Source organism: Epinephelus moara, chromosome 3, assembly GCF_006386435.1.
Source record: "Epinephelus moara isolate mb chromosome 3, YSFRI_EMoa_1.0, whole genome shotgun sequence".
NCBI lineage: Eukaryota > Metazoa > Chordata > Actinopteri > Perciformes > Serranidae > Epinephelus > Epinephelus moara.
Window position 1 is genome coordinate 25,599,481 of NC_065508.1, and position 12,378 is coordinate 25,611,858.

Genomic DNA, 12,378 nt, shown 5'->3' on the forward strand with positions numbered 1-12,378 from the left:
TAGCTTACAGTACGTACGATCTTCCAGCGTAGTGGCATCCAAGACCTTATTTTTTTATCATCTTTGATGTTTACTCCTCTTGCATCCCTGCAGCCTTGTCTGATCTCGGTATTTTGCATTTCTTATCCCCATGACTCCCTCTGTTTATTGAGGCATTTAGGTTAGTCAGTCATTATAACCTTGACTAACAGATTTCCTGTGGCAAATGCACACAATCTGATAGTTATTGTTCTTGACAGCACCCATTTATGCTATAATTTAAAACGGTAAAATCCCTTTGCGCATTGAAAAGATACATTTCAACAGCTATCATCACACCTACACTATGCTGGAGCATGGCAATGCAACAGTGATGCAAAAATAATCTCTGCAAAAGGCATTTCTCTTTGCTATACCTGGTGCAATAAAGAGTAGGCTGAGACAGCAGGAGGGTGGCCAAATGCTACGCACATTAAAATGCCCACAATCATCTGGCAGCCTGTGATAAAAAAATTAATAAATAAATAAAGGATACTATGGTCTCGTTAGTGAGCTTTCCTATAAGGAAGGGAGCTGCTGCTTTCTGTGCAGAAATGTACTTTGAGTTTCTGTAGGAGCATTGCAGTCCTCTGCACAGGCCATGTCATAAAACATTCAACTTGCTGTATGACAACATGATGAAGAGTTCTAAACACGGCTTAAACCCCGCTGCACAGGCAGGAAGTCATTTTACTGTCCACTAAAGCTGGAACTATTATTTTTATTTTGTTTTTATGTGATCTATTTGCCTCATGCTGCCCTGCCCATTTTATATCTTATACTTCTAACTTTATTGTAACTCCTCTTCAGGTTTAGTGCTAGCTGCACTGGTAGATGTTGTAAACAAAAAATACATTTGGGAAATGTATAGCATCTGAACTGGGGTAATCGGATAGTTTAACAGGACCACATCCATCAGGCATCAGAGACGTATGAGGACTTTTTTGTTTGCCTTATAGCGTCTCTGTGTAGATGGTTCTGCTGTGAGACACCAACAGCAAATTCTCTCAACAGCAAATTTCTCAAAGCTAATGGTACTTAACGGGCTTAACTGATTAAGAGATGAGAGAGATGAGCTAACTACCTGATTGCCAGACGCTACTTTTTCTGTGTCATGTACCGAATCCCAATTTCTTCACCACAGAGATTTGGGGTTTTATTTAGACTTTTTGTTTTACAATTAAACAAACAGTTATACAGTTAGGTCTCATTAAACAGTATCCAAAATGGCCTCCACACCTTCAGGAAATAGTTTTGCTCAAGCAAATCTGTTTCATCTTAGAGATAGAAAGTATTTTGTTGAGCCACCTCCTGAAACATTAGGAAGATGGAGACCAGTTTAAAACACCATTTTTTAGCTGCAACATGCCTGCCTCAGGGGTCGTACACATGCCATGTTTTTACGCCCTCAAATTTATTGTTTTCAGCGTAGACACGTGGCAGGTGTGCTCTAACGCCAGAGCGGCGTCATCACAGTATGCCCACGTTTCCGAGTGCCCTGATAACCAGATAACCTTTTGGAATGCAGCAGTGTTTACCACACGTCATGTTATGGGGAACAACCAATCACAGCCCACAGATATCTTTCCTTTTTTCCGTATATATCAGTCTGCGATAATTATGGAGGAGAAGTTCGTCATTTTAGTGCGGAGCCACCAGAGCTCTCCATCTGTCTCACGGACAATGGGCCTACACACAAACAGCGTATGGAAGAAGATCCGCTCTGTAAATAGGCTACGATACGATGCTTGTTGAGGGTGCTTATAAACCTCAGATGCAACCTGCCTCCACACTCTCGAAACCTGGCACGGAAAAGGTGCAAGAGTCGCACCCAGCGTCTGAGCTCACATTTTCCAGGTGGTTGAAGACACAGCATGTGTACGGGCCCTTAAGAGGTTGTTTTTTGTTTTTTTTTTAGGGGAGGAAAGGGCCACAAAATATTGCCAAATTACAATGTGGGTGAACGGGGTTTTAAAAAGAAGTATTAAAAGCTACTGTTACTGCCCTCATACAGCCAACTGTAGCTCTCCTGTTAGCCTGTAGCCAAACAGCAACACCAAGCACCTTAGCCCAGACAGAGCTCCCTCACTAGCATTAGCCAAACCTGCTTTCACATTATAGGTACTAGCTATAGAGACTGTTTAAGCCCTACTGTCCACATCCATTGTCTCCCATTCTATTTCACACAATCTCACAATGCATTTGATTTTCCTTTTGTTATATTTGCAGTGTGATGGGAGCAGATCTTAACTCAGTCAGGGATATGTCAAAATTGCAATTGAATTTTGATCAAGATTCATTGCGCACTGCCAAAGCAGGATCACACACCCCAGTATCACTTTTTTTTCTTGATTAAATACCGCGCAGCGAGCACCAGGCTGTCGCAGAATAACCACAGAAACACTCATTCTCTTCCCCGCCTCACTGCTTGGGTTATATCTTGACATCCCATGCAGTTTCCCAGCAGTAAAAATGATCAGTTTTAACGTTGGTGTCACCCTCGGGACACTTGTGACACACAATTTAATCGGGTCCATAAAAAAAAAAAAAAATCATAAGACAATTAAAGCTCCTCTCTCCTCTTGACATTGCAGAAAGCCCTCAGGAACATAGGTGCCCAATAATCCCCTTTCCATATCTTCAGCCAAAAACACAGCGTTACCGAGGCAACAGCTGTGTGCATTGTCTTTTTTTCCAACGTGCATGACAAAAGTAGTGCCTGAAGCATCACATTTATAATTGCAATCGAGGTAGATCTGTGGCTGAGATGGTCAACGTGATATGTCAGCGCAGAATAATGTCTGTTTATCCGGCTGTGTTAGTTACATTTCACAGAGATATGATGTGAAACAGGAAAGAATTTTTGTGCACAGGAGGTTATGCAACCATGGAAGGGTTTAATTGTCTGTTCCTATGTGCCTGCAGCCTCAAAAACACCAGAAGTGCACCGCCACTCCCTCTGCACTCATCACACTCCACTGCAATTTGTGCCATGCACCTTGATTCACAAAATATGCTCCCACTGCCTTTGCCAATAACCTTCAAGCACTATTTCTCAACTTACTGTATTTGGATCAGGAACAAAATCTGACCGGTCATTGTCTCCGACTTAAAAAGCCTAAAATACCTCTCAGTGCTCTGCCAACTTCAATCAAAAGCCCAATATTTAATGCTTTACGTCCTTTTTTGTGCCAGCTGATCTAAATAATGCACGGCTAGAGCAATTCTTCACTGAACAAACAACTTTTTAAGAGGTTTCACTGTTTTAAATACAGCACTTATTCACGTCTTGGATGTGTATAACACAGTGTCAGACATTTTAGGAGTTTCTCAGGGTCTGCAGACATTCTACCAATACAGCCAGCCCTGATATGAAGCTTTAGGCTCCCGGAAGATTATGACATTTGAGAGATTCTGGCTGTCAACCATAAAGGTCAGGGTAAACCCTGAAAGACGTATATGGTTAAAGCGAGTAGGTGAAAAAAAAGCAAGAGGAAGGTGGCGTTATATTTTCTACAACCTCCAGTTACATATGGATTTAACTTATTGCAAGGAATGAACCTATAAAACCAAAATAGCAGCCCAGTTGCCATAACAAAATGTTGGCATTGTACATTTCTGCAAACCATGGATCCATTACATTTGTACATTTCATCTGTATCATATCAGTGTTTCCAAAGCGTTGTAGTGTATGAGCTGACTTAGAAACTAGGAGGCAAAGGGGATGGTGTATGGCGCATCACCCAGGTGAGACTGTTGCCAAGCTGCAGACCACTGTTCGAGACCACCACCAACAGTGGTTGTTTTTTTTTATGGTTGTCGGCTTTTGTGTCACCCAACATGGGTGTTTTTTAGTGTCCCATTGCCACTTTATCAGCATATTTTATGCTGTTGAACCTGGGTGTTTATTTAGCAACCTTTTGTGCTGTTGAATGTCAGTGTTTTTTAGCCATTCATCACTGCTTCTCCAGCAGTTTTTGTGCCGTTGAAGGCCGGTGTTTTCTAGCAAGCCATCGGCACTTTTCAGCAGCTTTTGTGCGTTCAATGTCAGTGTTTTTAGCCACCTTTCACCGCTTTTCAAGCAGCTTTTGTGCTGTTGAACATGGATGTTTATTAACAACCCTTCATCACTTTTCAGCAGCTTTTGTGCCATTGAATGTGGGTATTTTTTAGCAACCCATCCCTGCTTTTCCAGCAGCTTTTTGTGCTGTGAACGTGGGCAGTTTTTTTTGTGCAGCTGAATGTTTTCAGGCACCTGTCACTGCCTTTTCAGCAGCTTTTGTGCCGTTAAAAGTATTGGAGTTTTTTAGCAACCTGGTGCCGCTTTTCTAGCAGCTTTTGTGCCATTGAATGTGGAACTTTGTTAGCAACCCAGCACCACTTTTCCAGCAGCTTTTGTGCTGTTGAATGTGGGTGTTTTTTTTTGTTTTTTTTTAAAGCAATCTGCCTTCCTTTTTCCAGCGGCTTTTGCGCTGCTAAATGTAGGCATTTTAAGACAAAACATAATCTTTTCCTAACAATAACCAAGTGGTTTTCGTGCCTAAACATAACCACACATTAGCCACAGTGCGGTTACAATAATATAAAGAAGTAACGTGTCTGTTGTTTACAGAAATATACAATGCCAACATTTTGCTGACAATTGGGTTGCAAAATAGAGATGGTTTTATTTCAACAATAACTTTAGTACAAACATGCAGATTTCATAGTGGCTCCAGTCTCAAAAGTCTGAATCGATGCTTGTTCTGATCTGTGATTTCTTGCTCTTTTTTTTTTGTAGAATATGATTCTGTGACGGCGATTTCCTCCTCTCTTCTCCCCGATGTTCTACAGAGTGTGAGAAACAAAAGGTGAACATCTGCGGTGACAATGGATCCTGTGCAGGTATTGTTAGATGATGAATGTTCATGAATTCATTTCGAGGCGAGTATGCTAAACTGTGCAAAATGTTGCACAACTGTCTTATTTCTTATTGGGTTTTTCTTTCTACCCCCACAAAAACAGCTTTGAACCACCGGTCAAAAACAAAATAATACCTTTGAATATCAAATCCAATCTCAATGGTAATCTAGCAAGAACAATTTCAACGGTGTAACTGTGCAACTGTAGCATCCCCAACAGCCTTTCATCAAACAATAGTGGATGATTTGCTCTGCACATAATGTACTTGTTGAAAATGTTTTATGCAGTTTTGGCAAGCAGGTTTAGTCCCTGAATCACTGGGATGTGCACATGATATCGCTCTTGTCAGGAGTCCTCTATCTCTGCCAAAATACAGTAATACGAGTTATTTGTTTGGGGAGTTTTTACGTAACAAATTACAGATATGGGAGAACATTTGTGCAGGATTAAGATCAGTGACAATCACAGAAATGATCATAAATCAGTGGGCGTCTGGAGGTAACATTATTCCTGTGTGAGTGGAGCTTCAGTGATTAATCTTGTTCCTCTCCTCCACATAAATGGGGGAATGATGAGAGCTCACCAAACAGGAGAATGAGTGAGGTAACAAAAATTCCTGGAAGCAGTGGGTACGCTGAGAAATTCAAAGTCATGCAAAAGCACTCCACAACCTTAACATATTCAATTTCTTCACTCCATCCTACAAATCATGTTTGGTTGTGCAGGATAAGTGAAGTGAAGTGTGTGTCCTTTTCTCCCGGTTTGTATTAACCCAGCATGGCCTTCTCATTGTCCTGCCTTGTTCCACTTCTCATCATCTCTGCCCCTGTGGAGCCACGCTGTAAATTTCCCCTCAGAGCTTCTTGGTCATGACTGACATGATCATGGCCGAAGCCCCAATATACTTAGAGGGCTCTCGTGATTACGTGCTGTCAGCTGTGATCATTATCATTATCAGACAGTAGCTTGATGCCACATCTCCACTTGAGCTGTGTGCTGAATCTCAGTACATATTGACATCTCCAAAACAAGCTTCTGTGCAAGGCGATGCATGCCTTCGCTGGCTGTTTTTTAATAGCTGCTAACAGTAGTGGGAGTTAACCCTGTTATTTAGAACATGAGTCATTTCCAAAACATGTTATAAACATTAATTTATGGGCATAATATTTGCCTTCCTGCAAAAAAACCAAGACAGTGCTTTCCCTTAACACTCCGGAAGACATTACCCCCATTTATTTTGTAATCACCTGAGATACTTTGAATTTAACTGCATCATGCCTTACTGTGCCTCCAGGAACAATATGGAAATGCTAATCCCCGCAACAATCTACCTCTATCTTTGCCGCACGTTTTATTTGACTTCATCTGCATGCAGAATCCAAATAATAGCAATTACAAACACATCCTCTAATCACTCCACTTCAGATGTAGCAGGTTCACTACAGTATAGTCACGGAGGCACAACATATCCATCTGCAGCTCTCGGAAAAGATAACACCTCCCTCAACAAAATCTGTTCTCCCTGACACATTCCCTGCTGGACAATAAATCTGAGTTTGCTTTCCCTTCCACCATGCAGCCATTTGCTGTGAAAAAAAGGGGGGCTCTCTGCTGTGTGTGTGTCTCAACAGATGAAGAAACTGGCTGAGAGAAGTCATTTACTTGTGGTCACACTCATGAGTCCAGGGAGTCATCGCATTATGAGCCCTGTAGCGTGCAGACTGAGAGATGGCAGGGGGGGAAAGGCTGCGAGGAGCCACAGATGACTGTGCATTACATCAAAGCAGAGGTGTGGTAAATACATGAATATGTGATGCGCAGAGGAGGGACTCCTTAAAATGTGGCGTGCAAAAAAACACAGCGGAGAGTGGGGGGAATTATCCTGAGTGAAATACTTCTTATAATCGGGATGATGTCCAGTAATTAAGGCCAGAGCTCGGCCTCTGACTTTGGCTGCTTGGAGAGCATGAAAAGATGAAGCTAAAAATGAATGCGAAATCATAATTCTTCCTGCTGTGAAGTGTCTGCTTTTTAACCTGTGCAGGCACATTTTAACACGCAGCACCAACAGGTTTGTTTATGTACAGCTCGTCTGGAAAAGCTCTGTGCATACACATGCATTGAAATGATCATCTTTAAGAATGCAGCCCGGTGTTTGTTGTTTGTTTCCTCTTATGCAGCAAACAAAACAACAATGCAACAGTAATCCTGAAAGTGTGTCTCGTTTGTGTTGACCCATTTTCACCTGATTTTGTGGTTGGGGAATTGCCTGGGGGGGGGGGGTTTGAGATGTTTCGGGAATATTTGAATTATTGAAGATGTTGTGTCTGAGCATCATTCCAGTTGGACATTGCTCAGCATATGTGGCTGTTAACACCACAGAGCATGCACGGCCACCAACAGAGAGGAGGGGTGGGGGGATAAGGAGGAAAGGAGTGACACACACACACACACACACACACACACACACAGATTCCTCAAGAAGGGATTATGTTTTTTAATGAGGCAGGCTTATGCATCCTCATTATGTGCCACAGCAAAACGCACAACTATATTGTGTTTAAATTATTAAGGGAAACAAATCTCTTGAGTGAAATCGTGTGGCCGCATGGATTTTTTTTCTGTCGTCATAATAAGGATAATCTTTTTTTTTTTTTTTTTGCGTCAGTTAAACTTATCAATTCAGAAACACACACACACACACACAACACTACTGGCATTCATTTTGTTTCATGGAGCAGAGACGCAGATATCCGCCAGACCCTCCGCTGTTACGCTTCCCCCCCTCCAAGGTTAAGTTAGCCTCTGCTCAACAGTCTTGTCACTGGTTGCGGTAGCTTGTTCCTGACAACATTTCCAGCAGGTCAAAAAGCACGAGCCCCGACTTTCCCAGTGCGGGTGCGGATTTCTGAACAGAAAACCATGGCGCGCGCCGTCCTCTAATTGCCCATTAACGGAAAGTAACAATCGGCGTAGTGTCGCATTGTGGTGCCGTTTGACTGTCCTGAGAAAGTCAAGCTGGAGAAACCGCCATTGTCTCAACTGCATTCCCACACATGATTTCAAAAGAAAAGAGAGAGAGCTCCACATTTGTTGCTCACACTGCCCAAACAGTACTTCAACCCCCCTGACCGCATCTCTATCATAGCAGGCAACACGGTGAGCATGCAGCGCCGCATCCTCACATCAGCATCATTCCCACTCCAGCATGCGAGCAGAGACCTGTTAAACCATCAATTATAATGCAGCAGTTGTTGCATGTGAATGAAACATTGCCATCGAGCGCATTTCAAACCGTGTCCGGCTGTTAACCCTGGCAGCTGCATGTGCCAAAGCTGATAAATGACGTTAACATGAAACATAGGTAAAGACAAGCATTGGAAGGAAATCTCACCAGCAGCAATGAGCGGTGTGTTCTTGGTGTTTCTTCTCCCTCCCGACTGGCTTTCCGTGGAGTTAATGAGGTTCTGACGTTTGGTCCGACTGATTTCTCCCTCAGCTGTTATTGTCCACTGGGTTTTATTTTTTTTTTCTTCCAGCGGTGAAATAATAAGGGAAATATCGGCGTCCTCTCGCAAAGCTCTGCCCTCTTCAAACTAACCTTCCCGCCCCCTCCTTCTACCCATCTCAGATTGGTGCTGGTCAGGAGGGGCAAACCCTGAACCCGAGGGCTGGTTTAGAGGCGGTGATCTGTCACGCGGATCAATGCCCACATGGACATGCGGTGGACGCTTTTGCGGGAGGGCTCACTGTTAACCGACCAGCTTGTCAGTGATGCTCTCGACAGCTGGAGGGGACTCTCTTCCCCCCCCCCCACCCACCCCTCTCTCTTCTCCTCGTGCGTTATTGCACAACAGCCTCCCAGGCGAGACACAGCGGTGAGTGGGCCCACTTATTCGGCGGGCTCCGCGGTTTGAGCACTGACGCAGGTGCCCAAGGTCCAACCGCGACTGACAGAGATGCCAAGCCTGTGAGCTGCTGCTGACAGTGATATAGCAATCTCATCTGAGTCATTGCAGTAGTAGGAAATGGGAGCAGATCATCCCCACTCTGTGACCTTGGGGGTGGTGTGTGGTCTAATCAGGGAGAGGAGAAATCTGGGCAGGGGTGGGGGGGGAGAAAAATGAGACGTCTCTCCTCCAAATCAAAGATGTGCTCAAGGTGCCCTTGTGCAAGGCATGTACTGTAATGTCACCTCTAACCCAGTGGCGAATAGTACAAGTCTGCCTGCACTGTGCCAACTCCCAGGTGTGTTTGTGGATGTTTTTGCGAGCATCCTCTGACCTGGTTTTGTTCTCTGCTATTTAATGGACAAAATCAAATGTGTTACAAGTGGCAAAAATAGACAAAACTGAACTGCGTGACCTTCCAGTCAGATCCCATTTAAATGAAATATTACAGCTCCATGGGTTTAATCATTGCCACAGTAAATTTGCAACATGAGTATCTTTTGGATTTATCGCAAAACCTAATTCTGAAACCACTGTGACTCCAAAAACACCCCCGTTAAACACCCCGCTGTGTTCCCTTTCATGTTAGATACCACCCATGTTGCTTTCATGTATTTTTTTGTGGTCGGATTCTTGGACAAGCGTGCAAATTTAAAATAGAGGATGCTCTTTCAACTTAACCAAGTGATGGCAAGTGAAGTGACAGTGGCATGCTGAGTGCTTCGTCACAATTTACAAGACGTAGATTATGTCAGAACGCTCATCTTTGATGAATAATGTGAGTTTTCAAACTACCCTCACTGCCAACAGTATTTGTTCTGTATTAAGTATTCTCTGTGACAGTGGTGATAATATCTATGCTCTGTATTCTCATGCAGCCAGACTAGCGAGTGGTAAACTAAATAAACACTTATCATGAGTAATAAATGAGCGGCGTCTGCAGCCAAGCCCTCTGAGACTTAAGTCATAACAGCTCAGACGACATCCACAACCTTTAGGTGACTTTAGTAACACTACAGCTGTTCATCTTGAATGAATTAAACAAGATAGACGGTGAAATATTTTTTTAAAATTATGTTATTTTAAAGGGACAGTTCACCCCAAAATAAAAGATACATATTTTACCTCCCACCTGTAGTGTTGTTTATAAGTCTACATAGTTTTGGTGTGAGTTGTCGAGTGTTGGAGATATCAGCCGTAGAGATGTCTGCCTTCTCTCCAATATAATGGAACTAGATGGCACTTGGCTTGTGGTGCTCAAAGCACCAAAAAATACATTTGAAAAACAAAACACCAATGTCTCTTTCCACAAGTTGTGACCTGGTTCCTCAAGATAATAATAACAGACTTTGTTGTGAGCAGTTTCACCCACAAATCGTATCACTGCACAGAAGGAAGCGTGCATCTACTGCTAGCTCACTTAGCACAGCTGAGCTAGCTAACGTTACAGCTCAGCCGAGGAGGACGCCATAAATGTTTCAGACTGTTTTCATCCACCCTGCCTATGTTTTTCCTATGCACCAAAACTCATACATATCGCTCGCAAGCATGAGTCAATAATTTGGGTGTAACCTACATCCTCGAGTACTGACGCCCTCTACAGGAGGGGGCAGAGCCGCTTGCTCTTTCTGCGCACACTGAGGTCCTTTGATGTGTGTGTGGAGATGTTGACTATATTCTATCACACAGTGGTGGCCAGTGCACTTTTCTACGCTGCAGCGTGGTGGGGAGGCAGCTTGACGGACAAAAACATTAAGTGATTGGACAAGCTGGTTAAAAAAGCTGGCTCAGTGCTCGGCAGGAGACTGGACCCACTAAGATCTGTGGTGGAGAGGGGCACGTTGAACAAACTGAAAGCTATAATGGACAATAGCAGACACCCTCTCCACAGCCTCCTGGAGCGACAGAGGAGCAGCTGCAGCAGTCGACTCATCTCACTGCGTTGCAGAACGGAGTGTTTGAGGAGATCCTTCGTCCCCATGGCAATAAGGATGTTTAACACCTCCTGAATCCAGTCACACACACTTACACACATCACATTAGCCACAACTGGTTGGGCTGTGGAATGGGCAATTTTATTTTAATTCAATTTCTATTCATGCACTTATTTTAACTTATTTTATTTTATGTCTATTTTGATACCACTGTGTTGTTGTTGTTGTTATTGATGAGAGGAAGTGTAATTGTTGTTCTTTGTCTTTTATGAGCTGCTGGACAGCTGAATTCCCTTTGGGGATGAATAAAGTTCTTTCTATTTTATTCTGTTCTATTTGGGAAGGCTGTGATCATGTGACCAATGCAGTGATCGGAGTGAAGAAAGAAGCAGCCCTATTTGGAGGCAGGTTGGAGTGGTGGATGAGTCACAAAACACAGGACTTTTCCCCAGGAGACCGATGATAGGAACTGTCAGAACTTTGAGTCATTGTACGGTACGTTGTCACGTTTCTTTTCCTAAACCTAACCTCCGTAGCTTTACATTAAGCACATGACTTTATGTTATGTATGTAACATCATTCGTGGGTCGCCGATTCATGGGATGTCACATAAACTCTTTGAGAATATGCTGAATGTTTGAATCTCCCGCTGTCACAAGCACAACCCTCTCGTCCATGAGTAGATGCACACTTCCTTCTGCGCAGTGTGGAGTTTCTGCAGAAAGACAACAGTTTCTACATGAAACTGCTCACAATAAGGTCTGTGGATTATCTTGAGTAACTGCGTCATGATTTCTGGAAATGTATGTCTTGCTCTAATGTCTTGCTGCTTTGAGCACCACAAGCTGAGTGCTATCTAGGTTCATTATATTGGAGAGAAGGGAGACATCTCTACAGCTGATATCTCCAACACTCAGCAACTCACACCAAAACAATCTAGACTGACAAATACTACTGCAGGTAAGAGGGATAATAAGTATTTTTGATTTTGGAGCGAACTGTTTCTTTAAGTTTGTTTCCATAGGATGACTTTGAAGATTGATTTAGATGAACTCACATGGCTTTTAACACAGTTCAGTGGGGCAGCTGCTTAGACCTTTAAACACATGATGAACCTTTTGAGTCCTTGTGACTTTTGTTGAACTGTCACCACTTCCACCAACTATTGCATGGCTTTCCTTGAAGGGAAACGGGACAGTGGCATTCCTCTCTGCGAGGTCCACCCTGAGGTTTCATGTCCCTAATTAAGTTGCTGTGGAAGGGTTTCCCCCCATTCTCACTGAGGGTATAAGGTTGAGGATGCCATTTTCATTTATCATTTTCATTTATTGTTTCATTGTGAAGCCCTTTGAGACTGTAATTGTAATTAGAGGCTATAATAAACTTGATTTGCTGTGAGCTCCTGTGGGTGAGGAGCAGAAAAGGCGCCGGCCGGCTCTGCCAAGGAGCCTGCGAGCCACAAATAGAGACACAATTTGGGTGTCTGGCTGTAGGTCCTGCATGCCTATTTTAGGGTGAAAATCATCCATGCTCCCTAAAGCTTAATGGTTTTCTGCCTATATCATCAATGCCAC

At 43.3% G+C, this 12,378-nt stretch overlaps 2 protein-coding genes across 4 annotated transcripts in view; one reads left to right on the top strand and one right to left on the bottom strand.

The window, feature by feature from the left end:
- gabra3 (gamma-aminobutyric acid type A receptor subunit alpha3) overlaps window positions 1-8,684 on the bottom strand; it is a 148,831-nt gene extending 140,147 nt beyond the window's left edge. For all 3 annotated transcript variants that reach the window (XM_050034415.1, XM_050034423.1, XM_050034407.1), the window contains exon 1: window positions 8,315-8,684. The gene's annotated coding sequence lies outside the window, so the exon portion shown is untranslated. The remainder of the gene's footprint in view (window positions 1-8,314) is intronic.
- Window positions 1-12,378, top strand: part of gabrb4 (gamma-aminobutyric acid type A receptor subunit beta4) — a 344,554-nt gene that overhangs the window by 156,509 nt on the left and 175,667 nt on the right. Inside the window, exons 3-4 of the mRNA XM_050034395.1 lie at window positions 4,799-4,902; window positions 11,149-11,299. The gene's annotated coding sequence lies outside the window, so the exon portion shown is untranslated. The remainder of the gene's footprint in view (window positions 1-4,798; window positions 4,903-11,148; window positions 11,300-12,378) is intronic.